Source organism: Akebia trifoliata, chromosome 15 (genome assembly GCF_017979445.1).
Source record: "Akebia trifoliata isolate Shusen 1 chromosome 15, ASM1797944v1, whole genome shotgun sequence".
In the NCBI taxonomy this organism is placed as follows: domain Eukaryota; kingdom Viridiplantae; phylum Streptophyta; class Magnoliopsida; order Ranunculales; family Lardizabalaceae; genus Akebia; species Akebia trifoliata.
In genome coordinates this window covers 7211003-7232356 of record NC_141389.1, presented here as the reverse complement: position 1 = coordinate 7232356, position 21354 = coordinate 7211003, and the positions used below count along the sequence as shown (strand labels likewise).

Genomic DNA, 21354 nt, shown 5'->3' with positions numbered 1-21354 from the left:
TTTAATTGGTAATGTGTTGGATTTCCCCACCATTACTGAGAGTTCGGGGGTGAAATATTGGGCTTATTTGGTTTGGATTTGGATCCGACCCGCTTAACCTCTTTGTAATCCTAAGTATATAAAAGGTAAGAGATGAAACCCTAAAGGGGGAGAAAAATATACAAGAGGCAGAGAGAAATTGTAACCTAGTTCTTCGTTGGTTATCATAGTGAAATCGTTTTTGCCTGTGGACATAGATCAGTGCTATGACCAAACCACGTATATCTTATGTCTTGTGAGATTCTTGTGTTCTTGTTGATTTATGCTTCGGATCATAGGGTTCTTTCTAACAATATATATATATATATATGGGAGCGGTTCAACAGCCCTAAAGTTTGCCAAACATTTTTCAAAACATGGGTTAGAAGTTTTGGAATGACCTGATTTTTTGTGAAGATGATCTCTATGATGAGGAGATCATCCTCACCAAAAATCAGCCTATTCCAAAACTTCTAACCCCATCAAAAGTGATTTACAAAAATGGGACGGTCCACGATTCTTCAATTTGTAAACTAGGGTTAGAAATTTCAAAGTCAGCTGATTTTTGGAGAGGATGATCTCTTCACCATAGAGATCATCCTTACAAAAAATCAGCTCATTCCAAAGCTTCTAACCCACGTTTAAAAAAATGTTTGGCACAATGTTTGGCAAACTTTAGGGCTGCTGAACCGCTCCCTATATATATATATATATATAAATAGAGAGAGAGAGAGAGAGAGAGAGAGAGAGAGAGAGAGAGAGAGAGAGAGAAAAAGAGAGATTCTGCCAGCAGCCCAACTTCCTTGTTGCTCCAATTTTATCACTTGATCTCGCCTAAAATAATTCACATTACACACCCTAGTTAGCCATGAATTTGTATTTCAGAGATAAAGCATTGATAATGACTAACACCTGAGATCCACATAATTCACTACGTCATATTTTACAAAAAACGACGGGCCAAAGCCGTCGTTTTTTAAGAAAAATGATGGCCCCCGCCGTCGCAAGAGCAGTTGTAAATAACGATGTGGTTGTGAGAGAATGGGAGATTAAGAGTGTATACTCATTTAAATTGAACCGAGCCAAAACCCAAAACTCTGGTTTCAAAATCTAGATCCCTAATCGATTAGAGTCGGCTCTAAAAGGAATCGAACTGATAGGAATCAAAACCAATTGATATTAGGGGTGCACATTGGATTAGCTCATTGGTTCAGTTCGATTTTTTAGCTCATTGATTCGGTTCTAGTTTATAATTTTGAAAAATCGATTGTTTTGGTTCTTGGTTCAAGAAATCCTAGAACATAATCAAATTCATTATATATATATATATATATGGGTCCCATTCGCCACCCTAAGCTTTACCCTACACTTTCACAAACGTGTTTTGTCTTACATGGGTTAAAAGTTTTGGAATAGACTGATTTTTTGTGAGGATGATATCTATGGTGAGGAGATCATCCTCACCACGACAGTTGGTACGTGTCAACAAAGTGTTATAAAAAACGACGGTTATGGACTGTCAAAATAAAACGACGGCCCAAACCTGTCATTTTTTGTCGAATTTAAATTTAATTTAGTAGATATAAACGACGGCTTAAAGCCGTCGTTTTTTTGTCAAACTTTTTTTTTTTTTAACCATCATTGTTTGTCATTTTTTATATTTTTCACCTGAAAAGAAAATGACAATTTTCATTGGACAGAAAATTGAAATCTAACAAAATAAATAAATACATCCAAAAAACAAAAACTTACAAAATCTGACAAGAGTTCCGCAATGTAGCTCCACAAAATCTGTCCCTTAAGCATATCCCATGCTACAAAGCAAAATCTTAACCTAGAATAAATGCACAAGTTACATGTTTATTTGATCAATTACCTTCAAAAATAGGCATGAAGAATAGCAACACCATAAAAATAAAAGAACCTATTATAAAGAACAATACACGTAGGATACACTGGGCTGACTCTATGTCTCACCTTTTGAATTAATACGGCCAACAGAAAATGCAGCTAAAACTTGCTTGATTGCAGGATCACACACTAAAACAAGGATTGGCAATTTTCTGCGATTCAGACAATTCAAAATGAATCCAATGGAAGAATATTTCTGAACACCCACCGCCCCCAAACACATGCATGCCCACACCCAAGAGAGAGAGAGAGAGAGAGATTACCTTTTGTTTTAACCGAGGTGCATAAGGAGCAAGGCAGGGAGATATAGTGTGATTAGGCAATTGATTTATTAATTCAACTGTCATCTGAAGGCATGCATTTAGCATCTTCTTTTCTAACTTGACAAGCTGGTAGCAACTGATTCATGACATAAATGTGAAATATCTCGTTAAGACTAAATATTAAAGTAGACATCATAGTCATCAAAGGAAAAAAAGAAAAGAAACGTGACAAAAGAACCACAAGTTGAGACCCTCTCACAAGTCGACCACATTCATAGGACCTAAGCTTTTGAAACTTCTTATATTGAAGACAATCTCAACCAAGGAAAGGAGGAAAGACAAATTAGGGATACTTGTGATATGCTAGGATTTTGTTGAGATGATATCATACAACATTAAATAACTAAGTTCATCCATAAAATAGAAATATTAACACAAAAAGAAAATAAGAACTTGGGAACAAACTTGTATCACTCACTCTTGAGATTGCTCAACTAAGCGTGCTTGAGTGATCCAAAATTTCATATAGTTAAATTCTATAAGGATTCAACTCCAAGCTCACGAAAAGTGAAGACAATATCTCCATTTGGTAAAGAAATGTAACAAAAGAACCACAATATGTTCATATAATTTCCAAAATAATTCCACTATGCATGCAATAAATTCTGACAACTACCAAACTTTCAAAGTTAAATCCTTAGAAAATCTCTAATCTTAACTCCCATTAATGCTCTGCCTCAAGCCTCCAACAATAAATAAGGTTGAAAGACTAATGATAAACATTAGCCTCAAGCCTTTTTAGAAGATCTCTGTCAAATGAATGACTTAGATGGAAGGATATTCCTTAGGATGTCCCTAATGAAACAAATACCTAGGATAATTATCAATCCCTAGGAAAGCTCTGCTTTTACTCCCATCTCAGCTGTATATATGTTGTTGTGCATCAAATTCTTTTGTAAAAGAATTTCTATTTCAATTGTTTTTTTAGTATATATTTGGCTATTCTTCCAAACAAGTCCATATATTTGCAAAATACACCATACCCAATATGACTATAGCTGCTCTAATTCCTCCCTAAATTTAATCTTGGATCATGAAGGTTTTTACTTCTATTTCCAATTCTTTACCACCACTAGATTTCCCACAAAATACCTACTTTTTTTTCCCAACAATAATAATTCAAAGATTAAAGTGTAAACAATAGACCTATGCCTGGTTTGGATTTTCAGCTTGGTATATATGAACAAATCACTGATGGTTCTCACAAGAAAATTCAAAAGTTCTAAAGCAGGACTTGGTAATTGTAACATTTATCAAATAAGAAAAAATAGTAATTCCATTTCTACCAACCAAATTAGAAACTAAAGGCTAATAAATGTAAAAAACAAATAAACTCAATTTTCCTAACAATTCACACTATAAAAAATTCAATTTCAACAAATAAACAAACCCCATAAAAATGCATATTCAACCAAAAATAATGAAAATCAGTTTGAGGGGAGCAAACCTGCTTGTTGTAATCAAAGTAGAGGGCTTGCTGGGGATCAATCTTCTCATCCTTCTTGAATAAATGACAGATAACAAAGATGCATTGCACAAGGTGGAGGAAAGAATCAAATAAGTTCAAGTAATTAACAGGGCACACCACCTAGTATTTTAAAATCTAAGGGGTGAATTGAGATGTTTTAGTACGTAAAGTCTTAAGGCGTAAGCCCAATGTGTTTTGGAGAGCCTTTCACTGAAGTGAGTCTCAAGGTGTAAGCCTCCAACACCTTTGAAAACATTGCCTGGACATGAATAAGAATAGGTAGAACACTAATATAAAAAAAAAAAGATATGCAAATTGATCTAAACTATCCAGAAAGTAGAAGATATATGTACATAAAAACTTGTTTGAGCATGTAAAGATCTTTTCAAAAGTTGCTAGCAGATAGGATGTTGATGAGCAAGTCTATATTTATAGAACCAAACACTGATTATACTTTTTATTTGTTCAAACAGACTTGCTAACAGAGAGGATGTTGATGAGCAAGTTTATATTGATGGAACCAAACGTTGATTATACTTTTTGTTCATTAAGAAAGACTTGCTAAACAAATTATCTCATGACTCAGATGATTCAAACATACTAACATTTACAAGTGTAGGTTTAGCACATGCGAGAAATGGGAAATCTCAGCATTTAGGAGTTGTTTTGTAGTTGCAAATTCTACTGATGCAGTGTAATCTACTTTGGTAATCAAGATCGCCCATGGCTTGGAATACTCCATCTTATATGTCAAGCGAGCATAGTACAAGCTATGTCAAAATTGCTAAATTTGTATTTTCTTAAATAATTAATTGTGATTAAATGTCTGGTTCATGGGAGCCAATAGTATCAATAGAAGTCTAGTTCTAGCTAATTGGATGTTTAAGATCTAATTAAGCCATCAAGGTGAAAATATTCAGCAAAATTGGACAAGGTACACACAGTCTGCACATTCTACCCATTAACTTACATTGATTGGGATTCCTCTAGTAAGTTATTTCACAATTAGATGCTCTAGGCACTCCAATTTCCTAAATATGTCCAACTAAAATTACATATCTGGGAAAACTTGGGATCACATCTATCATCTAGTGTAAGGGAATTCCTATTAAAAGCCTCCACCTATCATATAATCTGAGTTGAGAGAATAACAGGGCATTTTAGAACAAAATTTTTCCTTGTGAAAAACACAGTACCAATACATGTTATGAATTAGATGATGATCGATTGATGAGATGAACTGGATATAAATTAGAAAACATATCTAGGGTTTAAGGGGATTATACCTCATTCGACAAAACACCAAATAAAGCTCAAAGTTATGAAATCTTCAATTTGAGTTCTAAGAACTTCAAAGACCCTTCAAACTCCATTTTCAACCTAAAGAGATTGAGAGAGAGATGTGAGATCGATACATAGAGACCATTAAAACTCTACCATTTTCAACTTTGAGAGAGAGAGAGAGAGAGAGATTACCAGTGAAACAATCAAGAGATGTGAGATCGAGAGATTGCAAGATCGCAAGAGATCGGGAGATTGATGTGAGATCGAGAGATTGCGAGATCGCAAGAGATCGGGAGATTGTGAGATCGCAAGAGATCGTGACAGATGTGAGATCGCAAGAGATCGCGACAGATGTAAGATCGGGCCATCACGGGAGATCAAGAGATGTGAGATCTCCAAAGTTTGAGAGATGTTAGATGGAGTGTCATGTGTCGGGCCTGGGCTACAGGGCCTTATCTAGGCAGCCCATTACTTGTTGGGTATTATTATCTGTTATGCTTTAATTAAGTCTGTAGTTAGTGGCTGGTGGTTATTTCCTGTCATAGATAATGTTGCTGTTAGTAAGTTGTTAGTGGATAATGTGTTGTTAGTAGTGGTCCAGTAACTTGTTAGTGGCTGGTGGTTATTTCCTGACATAGATAATGTTGCTGTTAGTAAGTTGTTAGTGGATAATGTGCTGTTAGTAGTAGTGGTCCAGTAACTTGTTAGTGGCTGGTGGTTAATTTCTGAAGTTGTATTTAATCTCCTGTGATGAATGTAGAAGTAAGTTGAATGTTAGCAGAACTTGTGGAGGATTTGGTTCCCTCGAAGTAACCAATTGTTCTATCTTTCTAATATTATTGTTAGAATCATAACAGTGGTATCAGAGCCAGACGATCCACATGGCCGAAGGTGGAGCTGGTACACGTTATTCACAACTTGCTGAATCTATTGCTGGATTGAAACAAACACAGGAGATCCAACAGCAAAATCAAGTGTCATTGCAGCAGCTGGTAGATGGATTGGCTCAGCAGCTTCAGGCAGTGGCTGGTAATGTTGAAGCCTTGGTACGCAGTAGTGGGAAGAGACCTGAGGACAACATAGATGAGCAAAGAATGGTCAATCCATTATTTGAAGAGCATGGGACAATTCAAACACGTTCCATCCGTTTGGATTTCCCTAAATTTCATGGTGAGGACCCTCAAGGGTGGATCTATAGAGCAAATCAGTTTTTTGCTTATCACCAAACTAACCCACAGCATCGAGTATTATTGGCTTCCTTCCACATGGAAGGTAAGGCCTTAATTTGGTTCCAAGATTTGGAAGCTTCAGGTGGAATCACAAGCTGGGAAGCATTTGTTAGGGGGCTGCAAACACGGTTTGGTCCTACAGCTTATGAAGATCCAATGGAGGCCCTTACGAATTTGAAGCAAACTACTACCGTGGAAGCTTATAAAACAGAATTTGAAGTCTTATCTAATCAGTTAAGGGGTTTAGCTGAACCATATAAACTTAGCTGTTTCCTTAGTGGACTTAGAGAAGACATCAGATTCATGGTACGTATGTTGAACCCACAAACTTTGAATATTGCTTTTGGGTTGGCTAAGATGCAGGAAGAAAATGTTTTGGCCTTAAAGAAGGTTGTCAAGGGGGGTGCTCCCACCCCAAGGCTGACCTTTGCTTCTTCTTCTCCCGAGAAGAGGGCTATGGTTCCAGTGCAGCGCTTATCTCCTATTCAAATGAAGGAAAGGCGAGAGAAGGGTCTTTGCTACAATTGTGATGAGAAATGGGGACCGGGGCACAAATGCAAGGCAGCTAAGTTATTCATTATGGAGTGCGAGGATTCTAGTGATGACGAGGAGCCCTTAACAGTAAGGGATAGCAAGGAGAAGGGAGATTGCAGTTTGCGGCGTGAACCAGAGATTGTAGAGGTAGAACCAAGCATTTCCATCCATGCTCTCTCGGGCTCTCTTAATCCAAGAACCATGAGGTTAGTGGGCAAGGTGCAAGGGTGTGTAGTGGTGGTCCTTATTGATACGGGAAGCACCCATAATTTTATGGATCCCTCTATTGCTGAGAAGGCTCGGCTCAAAATACATCCCACCCAAGGATTGATAGTGAAGGTAGCAAATGGAGCAGCTATGAGCAGTGAAGGAAAGTGTACTGAGGTGAAACTCCACATGCAGGGTAATTTCTATCCTACTGAATTTTATTTGCTTGCATTGGGGGGATGTGATATTGTTTTGGGAGTCCAATGGTTAAGGGCTTTAGGGCCAATTCTATGGGATTTCTCTAAACTTCAAATGGAATTTTCCTACATGGGCATGAGTAGAACACTTCAAGGCATGTCACCCACAGGTTTATCATTGATAGAAGGTGAAAAATTTGGTAGGGCATTAAAAAAAGACCATAAGGGCTTAGTTTTACAGCTTGCTGAAACCGTTGAAAATATCCTTTTTTCTGCTGAAATGGACCCGGCCTTGAGTAACCTTATTGACCAATACCAATCGCTTTTTGAAGAACCCAATGGTTTACCTCCACCTAGAAGACATGACCACCATATCTTACTCCATAAAGACACAAAACCAGTCTGTGTAGGTCCATATAGATACCCTTACTTTCAAAAAACAGAAATAGAAAAGTTGGTCAATGAAATGTTGAATAATGGTATAATCCGACCTAGTCAAAGCCCATTTTCCTCACCCGTTCTATTGGTAAGAAAGCAAGATGGTAGTTGGAGGCTTTGTGTTGATTATAGAGCTCTCAACAAAGAAACCATCAAAATGAAATTTCCCATACCAATAGTTGATGAATTATTAGATGAGCTACATGGTGCTACCATTTTCAGTAAATTAGACCTTAGGTCCGGCTACCATCAAATCCGAGTTCACCCAAATGATATCCAAAAGACTGCCTTTAGGACTCACGAGGGTCATTACGAGTTTTTAGTAATGCCATTCGGGCTTACCAATGCACCCGCTTCTTTCCAAGGCCTAATGAATGACATTTTCAAGCCTCATCTACGTAAATTCATTTTGGTCTTTTTTGATGACATACTTGTCTATAGCAAAACCTTTTCAGAACATTTGGTTCATTTACAAACTGTTTTAGACATTCTGAAACAGCATCAATTATTTGCAAAAAAATCTAAATGTAGTTTTGGATGTTCTGAGGTTAGCTACCTGGGCCACTTAATTTCCCATAAAGGAGTTAAGGCTGACCCTGCTAAAATTGATGCTATGCTTAGTTGGCCTTTTCCCACCAGTTTAAAGTCTCTTAGAGGGTTCTTAGGACTCACAGGCTACTATAGGAAATTTATCAAAGGATATGGCCTCATTGCAGCACCCTTAACCTCTCTCTTAAAAAAGAATTCCTTCTCCTGGACTGCAACAGCCAAGGAAGCCTTTGAAAAACTCAAAAAAGCTGTTACTAACCCTCCGGTCTTAGCACTACCAGATTTTACTCATCCTTTTACTATTCAATGTGATGCTTGTGGGTATGGTGTTGGAGCTGTTTTATTGCAACAGGGAAGGCCACTTGCTTTTATGAGCCAGGCAATTAGTGGGAAGGCTTTACAAATGTCAACTTATGAGAAAGAATTGATGGCCTTGGTACTTGCTGTAAAGAAATGGAGATCTTACTTATTGGGGCAGAAATTCAGGGTGCAAACAGATCAGCAAAGCCTAAAATATTTGCTGGAACAGAAGGTTGGAACACCTCTTCAACAAAAATGGATCACCAAGTTGTTAGGTTTTGATTTCTCAGTGGAGTACAAACGAGGCAAAGACAACCGGGTGGCTGATGCACTATCTAGAAAGGTAGATTCTAAAGAAGGAGAGTTGGCAGCCCTCACGGTTCCAACAACTACTTGGTTGGACATTCTCAAGGCTTCTTATGGAAAAGATTCTGAGTTGCAGAAACTGTTGCAGAAAATGGAGCAAGGGATATTGGATCCTAACAAATATAGAGTATTGGAAGGGTTGCTTTACTACAAAGATAGACTCTATATTAGCAACACACCGGAGCTGAAATTGCAGATTCTACAGGCCTTACATAGCAGTCCAGTGGGTGGCCATGCAGGGTACCATAAAACTATCCACAGAATTCGTTCTGAATTTTATTGGGTAGGCATGAAGGGTGACATCCGAAACTTAATCCGAGAATGTGATGTGTGTCAAAGAAATAAGTCAGAAAACATACATCCAACAGGACTCCTTCAACCCTTACCAATTCCTACTAAAATTTGGACTGACATTTCTCTTGATTTTGTTGAAGGGTTGCCTGTTTCGGGAGGGTACTCAGTGATTTTAGTGGTGGTTGACAGGTTATCTAAATATGCCCATTTTGTTCCAGTTTCCCATCCCTATACAGCCTCTAAAATAGCCCAAATATTTGTTGCAAATATTTTTAAATTGCATGGCATGCCTAGTTCTATTGTAACAGACAGGGATCCAACTTTTACAAGCAATTTCTGGAATGAACTATTCAAGTTGCAGGGGACTGACTTGAAGTTCAGCTCAGCTTACCACCCACAGACGGATGGACAAACCGAGATCGTGAACAAGGCTATGGAGCAATACTTACGGTGTTTTTCAGGTGACAAACCAAGGGAGTGGGTCAAATGGCTTCCGTTGGCTGAATGGTGTTACAATACCAATGTTCATGCATCGACCAAACTAACACCCTTTGAATCAGTCTATGGTTACCCACCCCCAAAATTATTGCCCTATTCTCCAGGAACTACAAAAAATCAAGCTGTGGAAGATACCTTAAAGTCGAGAGATCAGATTCTCCGTATCATTCAACACAATTTGCAAGAAGCACAAGCACGAATGAAGCGATTCGCTGATTTAAAGAGGACAGAAAGAAGCTTTGAAGTGGGCAATTATGTTTACCTTCGACTCCAACCATACAAGCAACAGTCAGTTGTCCAACGTCGCAACTCGAAGCTTTCTCCGCGGTTCTACGGACCATTCGAAGTGCTGGAAAAATTGGGCTCTGTTGCCTATAAGTTGAAGCTTCCTCCTACGACTCAAATCCACCCGGTGTTCCACGTATCGAACTTGAAGAAGAAGTTAGGAGCTCGAAATCAGCAATCAGAATCCTTGCCGCCTACAACATCAGATGGAACCTTTAAGCTTGAACCTGAGGAAATCATACAACGACGCATGGTGAAAAAGGGAAACCGAGCAGCAGCAGAACTATTGGTAAAGTGGAAAGGGTTGGGGCTAGAAGAAGCAACCTGGGTGGACTATCAAGTTCTGAGTGAGGACTTCCCAGACCTTGTGGACAAGGTCTTCTGAGGGGGTGGCATTGTCATGTGTCGGGCCTGGGCTACAGGGCCTTATCTAGGCAGCCCATTACTTGTTGGGTATTATTATCTGTTATGCTTTAATTAAGTCTGTAGTTAGTGGCTGGTGGTTATTTCCTGTCATAGATAATGTTGCTGTTAGTAAGTTGTTAGTGGATAATGTGTTGTTAGTAGTGGTCCAGTAACTTGTTAGTGGCTGGTGGTTATTTCCTGACATAGATAATGTTGCTGTTAGTAAGTTGTTAGTGGATAATGTGCTGTTAGTAGTAGTGGTCCAGTAACTTGTTAGTGGCTGGTGGTTAATTTCTGAAGTTGTATTTAATCTCCTGTGATGAATGTAGAAGTAAGTTGAATGTTAGCAGAACTTGTGGAGGATTTGGTTCCCTCGAAGTAACCAATTGTTCTATCTTTCTAATATTATTGTTAGAATCATAACAGGATTGAGAAGAGAGTAGACAAAGCAAATGAGAGATTATATACTGTTGTTCCTTCTTCCCTCTTATGTTTTGTTCAGACAGACTTCGTTTTTTTTTTTTTTAATAAAAAAAAAATTCTAATTTGACCACGAATTTTTCTGTCAAGTTTTAAGTTTTTCACGTAGTGGAAGTCGAGTGATACTCAAATTTATGTACGTTATAGAGGAAGAAGATACAGAGAAGAAAGGAAAAAGAAATCGAATAAGATTTGGTAACGTTGGTGCGGCAATAGTGATAATCAAATTTTATTAACGCCACACCAATCGGTGTAACATTAGTAAACTTTGGTGTGACAATAGTGATTCTTTTACTAATTAAATGACGGATTAAATTAGTTGTTAATAAACGATTATTATAATCATCATTAAGGGTTAAACAATTGGTGAAAACCGTCGTATATAAACGACGGCTTTAGTCCGTCGTTTTTTCCGTACTATTTAGTCGTTTTTAACTGTTTGTGATGTAGTGATTTTATTGTCTAATGCCAACGCACCTACCTAATGTTATTTCTAACCCCTTAGGAATGAGGAAAGAAACAGAAATAAAGAACGACAAAAACCAACTCCCAAAGCATTCACAACTACTTCGACACCTATACAATAGCATTCACGACTACTTCAATACATATAATTTGTAAGTCCCAAGTCTACAACTTCAACACCTATAATTTGTAAGTCCAAGGTCTCCTCAAAATACAAATTTGATCTTGAATAATAGTTTCCTTCTACTAGAAGGTATGAAGAAAAACGATTCTTCTCTTGTTTCCTCACCCGTTAAAGTTACCCCCTTGCAAATATGCGTTACATCAAATAGATCTGAAGAAAATTATCTTGATGCATCCTAGTTGGGAAAATTAACATTGTAGCTCACTTGAATTTAGAACCTAAAGAGAGAAAATTCCTAATGAAACCTTTATGCGGGCCCATTAATTGTCCCAAACCATTCAAGTCAGAATCTGTAGAAACCATTCATTGATAGATAAATCAAAAAGTGAGTCCATAACAATGGTTTATTCCAAAGAGGTAGATGGATGGGATGCCACATCTAAATAAGTTCAAGGTAAATTTAAGAAACAATAGAAATGTATAAGAAAGGTAAATCAAGGAGGAGGAGATCTTGGTTTTAAGAAATTAATCTTGACTTGCATCAAGAAAATGAGCTCCTTATAGGGGATTTATTCTCATATTTCATTATTTGTCAAGTTATGTTTGAAGCCCATATTTTAGAGATTCTTATATGAGTTAATGATATAGAGCGAAGAACAATCTTAATTAGTTCATTGATTCTCAAAAGAATGTCGAATAATTGGGCATCAAAACTTACTGATTCACATAGAATACCAAGTAATTGGAAAAAGAAAGAGAACTTTCTAGAAAACATAAATTTATTAATTCAAGATTGTGTTTGTATTGGAGTTACAAAGGTTATGAAATCTATTCAAGCCCAAATTATAAAATTGTTTTTGTATTTTTGAAGTAACCAAAATAAAATAAAGCGTGCTAGAAATTAAACTAATAGAAGAGAAATATCAAACTAAAACAAAGAATGTAAATCACACTAAAGAGAGGATCCAGCTAGAGAAAACTACTAAGCTAAAACCTAGTTTCTAACCTCTTTCATAATTCAATCATAAGTGCTTGGTGTTAACTCCTTAGATCGAAAGATCTAGCAAAAGAAAATCATATTAAGACAATCTAAAATAGAAATCCTTCACTCACTATTGTGTGAAGCTATTGCAATCAAACATCTAACATAAGCATGCAACATCTTGAACTTATCTAGCATGTAAGGTGTAAGAGTTCATATCTAGCCTTAATCCATAGGAGTGGACAAGTCTTGAAGAGAACTCATAGTCATGAAAGCAAATAAAGAGGTAAGGAAACTAAAATTATAGCAATAATATAAGCTTGCTATGGGCTTCTCCACTCTCCAAGAAAATGACAAATTAAGAACAAAACTATGAAATGGGTTATGGCCGTTTTTTATGGAAAACGGGTTTGAACCGTTTCTCTGTGAAATACCACTTTTCAATATCGATTTTAGATTCATAACCTCAAGAGAAGCCTTCCAGATCTCACATTCGTATATGAACGCGAGTGTGATAGAAATCCTAATGAAGCATAATCTTCGTTTTCGATCAAGTGTTCTTTGATTTCATTGTGTTTCTCATACTTTAACGTAGCTCTATCTTCGATTTTCATAGCGTTCTTCGATTTCTCACATCTGATATTTGTTTCTCGTACCTAACTAAGCTCCATCTTCGATTCTCACTCTAATATTTGTTTCTTAGACCTAACAAAGCTCCATCTTAGTTTTTTATCAAGTTTTCTCCAATTTCATCTTGTTTCTCAAACTCTAACAAAGCTCCATCTTTGATTTCCATAATGTTCTTTGATTTCTCACTTATAATCTTTGTTTCTTAGACCTAACAAAGCTCCATTTTCATTTTCAATCAAGTGTTCTTCAATTTCACAAATTTTCAAATCCTACAAAGCTTCATCTTCATCTCGATCACTTTCATTATGGAACATTTCTAGGGTTTCATTATGGAACATTTCTCGGATTAGTTTCGTTTTGAGATTTCAAGTTCTATTTAAGGATTCTTAACAATCTTCAAGGTATGGTTCTTTATTAATTTGTGAAAATATTTTATAGAGTTTTTTGGCTTTTTAATTTTTTTTTTTAAATTTCAAAGTTTTTTTTTATTGAATTTCAATTTCCGGTTGTTGTTCTTGCTCGTTCATTGGCAGGGAAAAGTCGAATGTGAGCCGAATTCAATAAATTGTTACAAAATTCAAGTTCTCTGAAGGATTCCTATTGATTTTCGATGTATGATCCTAATTTCAAGCATTTTGCCATTTATTCTCTATTTGTTTGTGATTTATGTATGAAAATCAAACATTTCTAGTTGTTTTTGTTCTAAAAGAGACATATATATTAATTTTCATCCAAAATTAAGTAATATCCAATGATTTCCAGTAAATCATGCCTTTTGGAGGTTGTACTTTGACTGTAAGCTTGGTTCGGGTAAAGGCATCTGTAATGAGAATGCACTCGGTCACTTCCGAATCTTGATAACTAGAAATAGGTAAATCTCCATTTATGTACTATTCATGAATCATGAATCCTTGCATAATTTGGGAAGCTTTTATAGCTCACAGGCCTTTTGAACCGATGTTACTAAAATCTATTGGGATGATTGTCACACAATATAAAATATGCTTCCATCTAACATCTATGACTTATCCCAAATATGGGGTTGCTTATCAACTCTCGAAGCTTCACAATTATGTTACTCGGGCACATCAAAATGGATGTTGTATCTGTGGCAATTACTTCATTTTTAAGAGAAAATGCAGTGTTTGTGATTCACGCATACTAGCCATTTCTCTAACTAATCTATGTGGCTTAGCTCCCCAATAACAATGGCTTCAATGTTTGGGGGCAAGTGTCACATTTGGTCATTGAGCACCATTTCTCTACTCCTTTTTCTTTTGATACAAAAGTTGATAGTGATTTTCTTGTTGGAAATACTGTCAAAATCTTATCTAAGCAAGAAAACTAGGCAAAGAACACCGGCCTAGGCAAACCTAATGAGTATCTCAATAGAAGGCAACAAAGAAAGGTCCATTTTTCTCTATGTTCCAAACCTTGGCCTCTTGTCCTCCATAAAAGAGTCAACAACTTGAAAGCGCCTTCGAGAAAAATTGTTCGGTGTAGATTATTAATCAAATTAAAGAACAAAATATAAACCTTGGTAAGTAAGGATCGATCCACAAAGACAACGCTGATCCGATGTTCTTTTTACTTCAAACCCAATTTAGATTTATGTAACTACTAAAGAAAAGTTTAGATCGATCTAATCCACCTTTGCAAGTTCTGTTAATATTTTAATTGTCCTCTATTTATCTCTATTTGTCAGTTCAAGTTCTGTTAATATTTGTGGATCGGAATATTAATCAGTTTTATTAAAAAGGGATTTCAAAATATGTGATCAACTCATTAAGACGAAATTATAAGAGAAATATTAAATGTTCTTTGTAAAGCATACTTTATCTTGAACTGACCAAAGTATAAACTATCAAAATGATAGAACAATCAATATTCCATCCGATAATTTTTAATTAAGGATTTCCACAGTAAAATACTAAAACATAGTTATGGTGTAGACACCCCATTTTTGCATCTGCCAAATTCGACAATTCGTCACCCTACTACCGTGAATTCCTAATGATGATCGCAAAGAACACGAAAGCTTGTGAGTACTGTTTCTGACTTTTCCCATTTTCAATCCTTCCACCCCCTCTACTCTTTACAACTCGACATAAAAATTTACACACGCTTAGGATTGTTACACCTTACACCCGATTTAGCAAGCATGTACGCTTTAAGTTTGCTACACAGTTCGATAACTTAGAAACTTCGCTACGCTAGGAAAACATGACTTTGAAACTTAGAAATAATCACGTTGGGGCTGAAAGAAACCTCATGTTAAAATTCGTAAAAATTTACAAAAATCGACAAAATGACGAAAATACCCCTGATAAATTTTGGACCTCCGAAAGACCTTGAAAGTATCTCCATTGCACTCAGAATATAATTTCGAGTCTAACGGGACCTAAACCAACGAAAACAGAGAAATTTAGGAAAAATCATAAAAATGACCGAAATGCCCCTCAACCTCCAAATTCAACTTAGAGATCCCGATCCTTAAAAAAATGTAACAAAAATCGAAATCCAATTAAAAATCCAATTTAAACTACATATAAAATTCAAATTAAAAAATTAAACAATTGAAATTAAAAAATCCAAACAATTAAAATTAAAACGTAATCAACAAAATAAAACCAATAGAAAACTTTTCATTAATCAACCAATAAAAAAATTTCAAATTAAAAATCGATCAACCAGTAATAAAACTCATAATTAAAAAATTAATCAACCAACAAAAACTCGAAACAAAAAATTAGCCAATCAATAAAATGAAAATTAAATCGACCAACCATAACTCGACAACATGAGACCACCATCTTGGTACGAGTAGCGTGGAATCCCCACCATCATTCTCCAAAAGGAAATCAAAAGCAAGAAAGTAAAGACGTGTAAAAGGAAAAAATTTAGAAAGAAAACCAAAATAAAAACTTGTTTCTATAAAAGAGACAACGTTCTCTCCGGCTGGGGGCTCTTCACGTTTTCTTCTTCCTCTCTCCTTCGGCTCTCTCTGGATTCTCTCTCACGTACGTCTTCTTCTTCTTCTCCTCCATCGACTTCTCACACTACAGCAACAGTTCCATTGCAACACAGCCATCCCTTCTACGTGTAGCTGCTGCAGCCATCTGCCCACATCTTCATCCCCTCCATCGTCTTCATTAAACTTGCAACACAGCCCTTCATAGCCATCACGACCTTGCTGCCCAACGCCCCTTCTCACTCCCTGCAACCTCCTCTCCTCTCTTACTCTCAGCCCTCCATTCTTTCTCTCACAAAGTTGCTGCACACAGCCCTCACCTCTTTGACCTCCCTCCTTGCTGGACGTCCTACCCAGCCTTTCTTCTTCCTCATAACTCCACTACAGTAGTACTCCATAGCACACACAATGCCCCAGCCATTAATCATGTACTCCATGGCACCCACAACGCCCCAACCTTTCTCTCTCTCTACTGGTTGTTGTACCAACGCCCCAGCCATTAATCCTGTACTCCATAACACCCACAACGCCCAACAACCTTCACATCATTCACGCCTCTGCTACAGCACACTCATCTCTCTGTCCTTGTCTCTTGGCAACGGATGCTCACAAGCCTTTGGGTCATTTCTGAAGGAATCAACCCTCGTCACCTTCTTCTATAGGTAAGTGTATTTTGGGTTCGTTCTTATTTTTATTCTTGCTTTCTTCTTATTTTTCATGGCTCATTCTTTATATATTGGTAGGATTAGGGAAATAGTATTTCTGCAATTTTTTACTTTTTTGTTTATTTTGTGTATAAGGTAAAGAATGTATTTTTATGCCTTTATATCGATAATATTAGAAGAATCATTTTTTTTTTTAATTTTTTGTAGTTTTTAATTTTTATTTTGTATTAGTAGGATTAGGAAAAATTTTCTTGTATATATTTTCTGTTTTTCTCACTTATTTATCTATGCTTTAAGATTTTTTTCTTTTTTTGTATATTGATAAGATTGGTAGAATATTTTTGTATGCCTCTTTTATTTTTCCTTTTTTTTTTCTCATTGATAGGATTAGGAGATGCATCGTTTCTATGTTTTGTTTGTTTTCGCATGTCAATAGGATTAAGAAAACATTTTTTTTTATGAATCTTTTATTTTTTATTTTTCTTGTTTACTTATGCATGTTAGTAGGATTAAATATATTTTTTTTTATTTCTCATGTTTGCATATCAATTGGATTAGAAGGAGTTTTTTTTTCTTTACGTCTTTTTCTATATTTTTGTTTGTCCTTGCATATTAATAGGATTAGAGAGTTGTTTTGAGGTACTTTTGTGTTTTTTATATCGGTAAGATTAGGAGGATATTTTTTTTTACTTTGCGCTATTGCGTGTTTGTTATGTCGTTTATGCACTTTTTTTCTAGGTTCTAGTCGTTCTTTTGCATATTGATAGGTTAGGAGAATATTTCTATGCCTCCATCTTGTTTATTTTTATTTGTTATTTTATTTTATTTTTGCATGTTAGAAGGATTAGGGGATTTTTTTTTCATGATCATTATACTCAAGTTGGATTTACATGATTTATGATGATGTTCAAGCTCTTCGTATTATTTTAAGATTTTTCCATGTGATTAGTGCACTCCTTGACTTGACAAATATGCATGTTGTTGAATGATAACTATTTTGACAAAATCAAAAATCATGTATGCACGCTCGTTTGGTTAGTTTAAGGATTCGATGAATATGGATTTTTTCTCATGGATTTTTCTTTCAAATTTGAAAATTTTATGCAATGATATTTGTCAATCTCCAATTTGATAAGTATGATAACTTGGATTGTTTGTTATTTGGTAAATTTTCAATTTGGTAATTCTTGGCAAATCCATAATCTTCTAATTTCGGACTTCATGTTCATATAATTCTTCTTTTAGGAAATTATTCGTGAATCATTGAAAAATTCATATTTGGAAACATTTTAATATGAGATTGCATAATTTTCTATTTTGGGAGAACATATGTCTATAGATTTCTAATTTAGAAATTTCACGTTTTAGTAATTTCCCAATTTAGAAGATTTTGCATTTTCATATTTAGAAGGTTCACATTCAATGAAAGTTGGGAGTTTTTAATTTAGAAATTTACATTTTTTGAAATTGTCTATTTTGGAGAATGTATCTTTTTAAATTTCTATTTTGGGAGTCCAGCACATATTTTTCGAATCCTAATTTAGGAAATTTCCGATTCCTAATTTGGAAACTTTATTAGTTTCAATTCAGCAGTTTCTACTTTGGACAATTTGGAAAATATTTGCATGTGGAATTTCTTAATTGAGTTTAGATCATGGACCTAATTAGGGCTTTTTCAAACTCTTCTATTTTTTGCGGAATTTGAGGGATCATGTAATAATGGGAGAATCTTAGCCATAGGATTCGTTTGGCAAACCGGATATAAATTACTGATGATGATTAGATCATAGTCTTCCCTGTTGACCATAAGTTAGTTTTAGATCGTAGTAGAGACCGATCATGTTGATCGGGCAGATTCAGTGCCTAACACCTTCTGAAACCCGTAATCTGACCCCTTACCCATCTCTCTGATCCGTGGGCCGATCCATATTCATTTGAAGTTTTTTTTTGTTCCTAGACCTAAACTTGGTGGCGACTCCCATTTTTCAAAAATCCTTATTTACCGATCAGACCCCTTTGAGCTATTTAGTGAAAAAAGGGTCGAGACGATTTCATATGAGAACAGTAAAAAGAGGTTAACAAAAACATGTTCAGGTTTCCTCGATTAATCTAACGTAGAGTTTAGCCGATAGTTATTGTATGAACAATAAACAAAATAAACATAAAACAGAGAGAATAGAGATGAAAGAATAAAAAGTCTTCTTTATTGCTCTTGATTCAGAAACCAACAGAGTTTCCTTGATTACAAAGCCTTTACTTTAAACAAAGACTAAAAGAAAAACAAGAGATAAAGTTCCTAAAATTCTAGATATCCATTAACAAAAATATTTATTTAAAAAATATTTCCTAAACCTCTAAAGGAAGGCTATGCATGATTGGCGATAAATAGGTTGAAGATTTTCGAATCTTTAAACCTCCACCTGAGCCGAAACAAGTATTTCATAGGTTGGTGATTGAGTTTAATATTTTTATCTCCGTTTCTTAAGGTGAGCGACCTCAAGGCATAAGATTACTTGGATCCGGGGCTAAAGAGTTTTTATAAGATGGGTGGTTTGTCCATTGGCTATGATCGAGATGTATACAAGTGCATTTAAAAAATGAAGTGTGCTAACTTTACAAATAAATCAATCCCAAAGTAATAAACAAAATAGTCTCCCATTGTTATAACACTCACTACTCATAAAGAAGAAGAAAAAACAAAAGAAACAAAACCAAGTTAGTTACAAAAGAAAAAAAAATAACTTAATGTTTCAAAATCCATACCAATGGTCATTAAAATCTGATTTTGAACCCTCAAGTTCCCTAGTGGAGTTACCAAACTATAAATATGTGGGCTTCGAAATCTTTGGGGAGGTTAGAACTCATTTACGCGGGTTTAGAAGTCGTCACCATTCAATTAAAGTGTGAATGGATACTATAAAATATTTTTTTAAATTTTATTTTTTAGCTTGTAGTGACTCACATATCTAAAAGATAAGGGAAAAAGGTCTACTTAGAACTTTAAGGTAAGGACGTTTAGTTGAAGGACGAGGAAGATGTTAGGCACCTTGTCCCTTCCATCATAAGATGGTTACCAATATATAACCATAGGTGAATATTAGAAAACTATTTTTAGGTTTTGAAAATAAAAAAAATTATAAAGAAAAGTTATGAAAAATTAACTATAGTCTAGTTTTATAAAATGAACAAATTAAGACAATGGGCAAGTTAAAAATAAAAGAAGGTGCGTGCTAGGACTTTTTATGAGCCTAAGATTTGGATGATAATCCACATGGATTTCACCTTCTTGTATCCCAAGGCTCTTTTAGAGGATTATATGGTCACTTGAGAATATTTTTTTATTGGTTTAACCCTTAAAAGGTGTACATGAGTTGGACGCCGCCATGAAAAAACTAAAGACCTTACGCATAAGTTATTTCTTCTTTAGGACTATTTTTATTAGCTTAGAGAGTTAGGTGTAGATCTAGGTAGATCCCCACCTTTGACCCTTAGCTGTTTTAAAGAAAACATTATGATATGTGTGGATACAGTGTATGCATGTAATGGATTTAGAAAGAGAAGATTACCTTCAATGAGGGATTACTTCTAACTCTTAAGCCATTAAGAAAGAAAATAGAAAAATCTCTATTGTAGGAATTTAAATTACAAGGAAGTAATGAGCAACTAATCTATGAATCTAAAGCTTGAAAGAAAGTAAATATGCATCTAATCTAGGAATTTAAAGCTTGCAAGAAATTTAATAAATAATTATTTTAATGCTCTTGAGAGTTTATTGAGGACTTATAAGATGAGATTACCTCTAAGAGGTTTTACTCTTTACCTCCAAGTCTCACTAAAGCAAACTAAAATCTACATTGCTAAAGACAAAGAAAGCTTAAATATAAAGAAGGGAATAGATAAAGAAGGAAAGTTTAGAAAGGGAAATTACATAAAAAAAATCTGAAAATTACAACTAAAACCCCACATTGATCTCTTCTTCTTCTTCTTCTTGGTTAGAGCTTCTTAGGTGTTTGGGAAGGGATTTGGATAGAGTTAGGGTAGGTTAAAGGGCTTTGAAGAGGGACTTGGAAAAAATTTTAGATCACTTGAGCTCACTCCCCCTTTACTTTAGATGGGGGTCTTATTTATAGGATTTCAGGAGACCCTTCGGGATAAATTTGTCCTAAATTCTAGGATTTCCAATATTCTCAACAAAACCTCTAGAGAAAACCTAAATTACCTCTCCTCTTTTTGGCTTTGATATTTGTGGACACGGGATTTTGAATATTTTTCAAACCTCCCTCCACTTTGGGGGTGTTTTGGAGTCGCCACCATTCAAATTGATAAAAGGGTGTGAATGGTCACCCGATGTCACATTTTTGAAAAAATCATACATTGTATGTTTGATGACTCTCGTCGGATAATGCACGTGGTCCAACCTTGATTCAAGGTAAGGGGGTCCATTTATGGAGTAGGGAAGGTGTTAGGCACCCTACTCCACCCACGTGATGTGGTAACCTCGGATTCGGTTTTTTGGAAATAAAAAGAAGATGAAAATGAAAAAAAAGAAAGAAAATCGATATGTGCCCTCAAATATGAGGGACTTTCAATGTTGGATTCAATCATTAAGGGCACCCTTATATAGAAGGGGCCCTTTTGTGATTTAACCCATGGTGGTGTGTGCAAATGTGTGGGAAAGGGGAGAGTAGAAGAGGGGATGTGGAGGGGGTGTTCTTTTTGTTGAACCCACCT

General features: G+C 35.7%; 1 long non-coding RNA gene across 1 annotated transcript; it reads right to left on the bottom strand.

Annotated features, from left to right (window-relative positions):
- Positions 1-1722: 1722 nt before the first annotated feature.
- LOC147384153 (uncharacterized) lies at positions 1723-5420 on the bottom strand. The gene is made up of 5 exons (XR_015172799.1): positions 5197-5420; positions 5007-5100; positions 3700-3979; positions 2193-2328; positions 1723-2081 (listed from the first exon to the last, which is right to left on the bottom strand). It is a non-coding gene; the product is annotated as an uncharacterized LOC147384153 (long non-coding RNA).
- Between the last annotated feature and the right edge of the window lie 15934 nt (positions 5421-21354).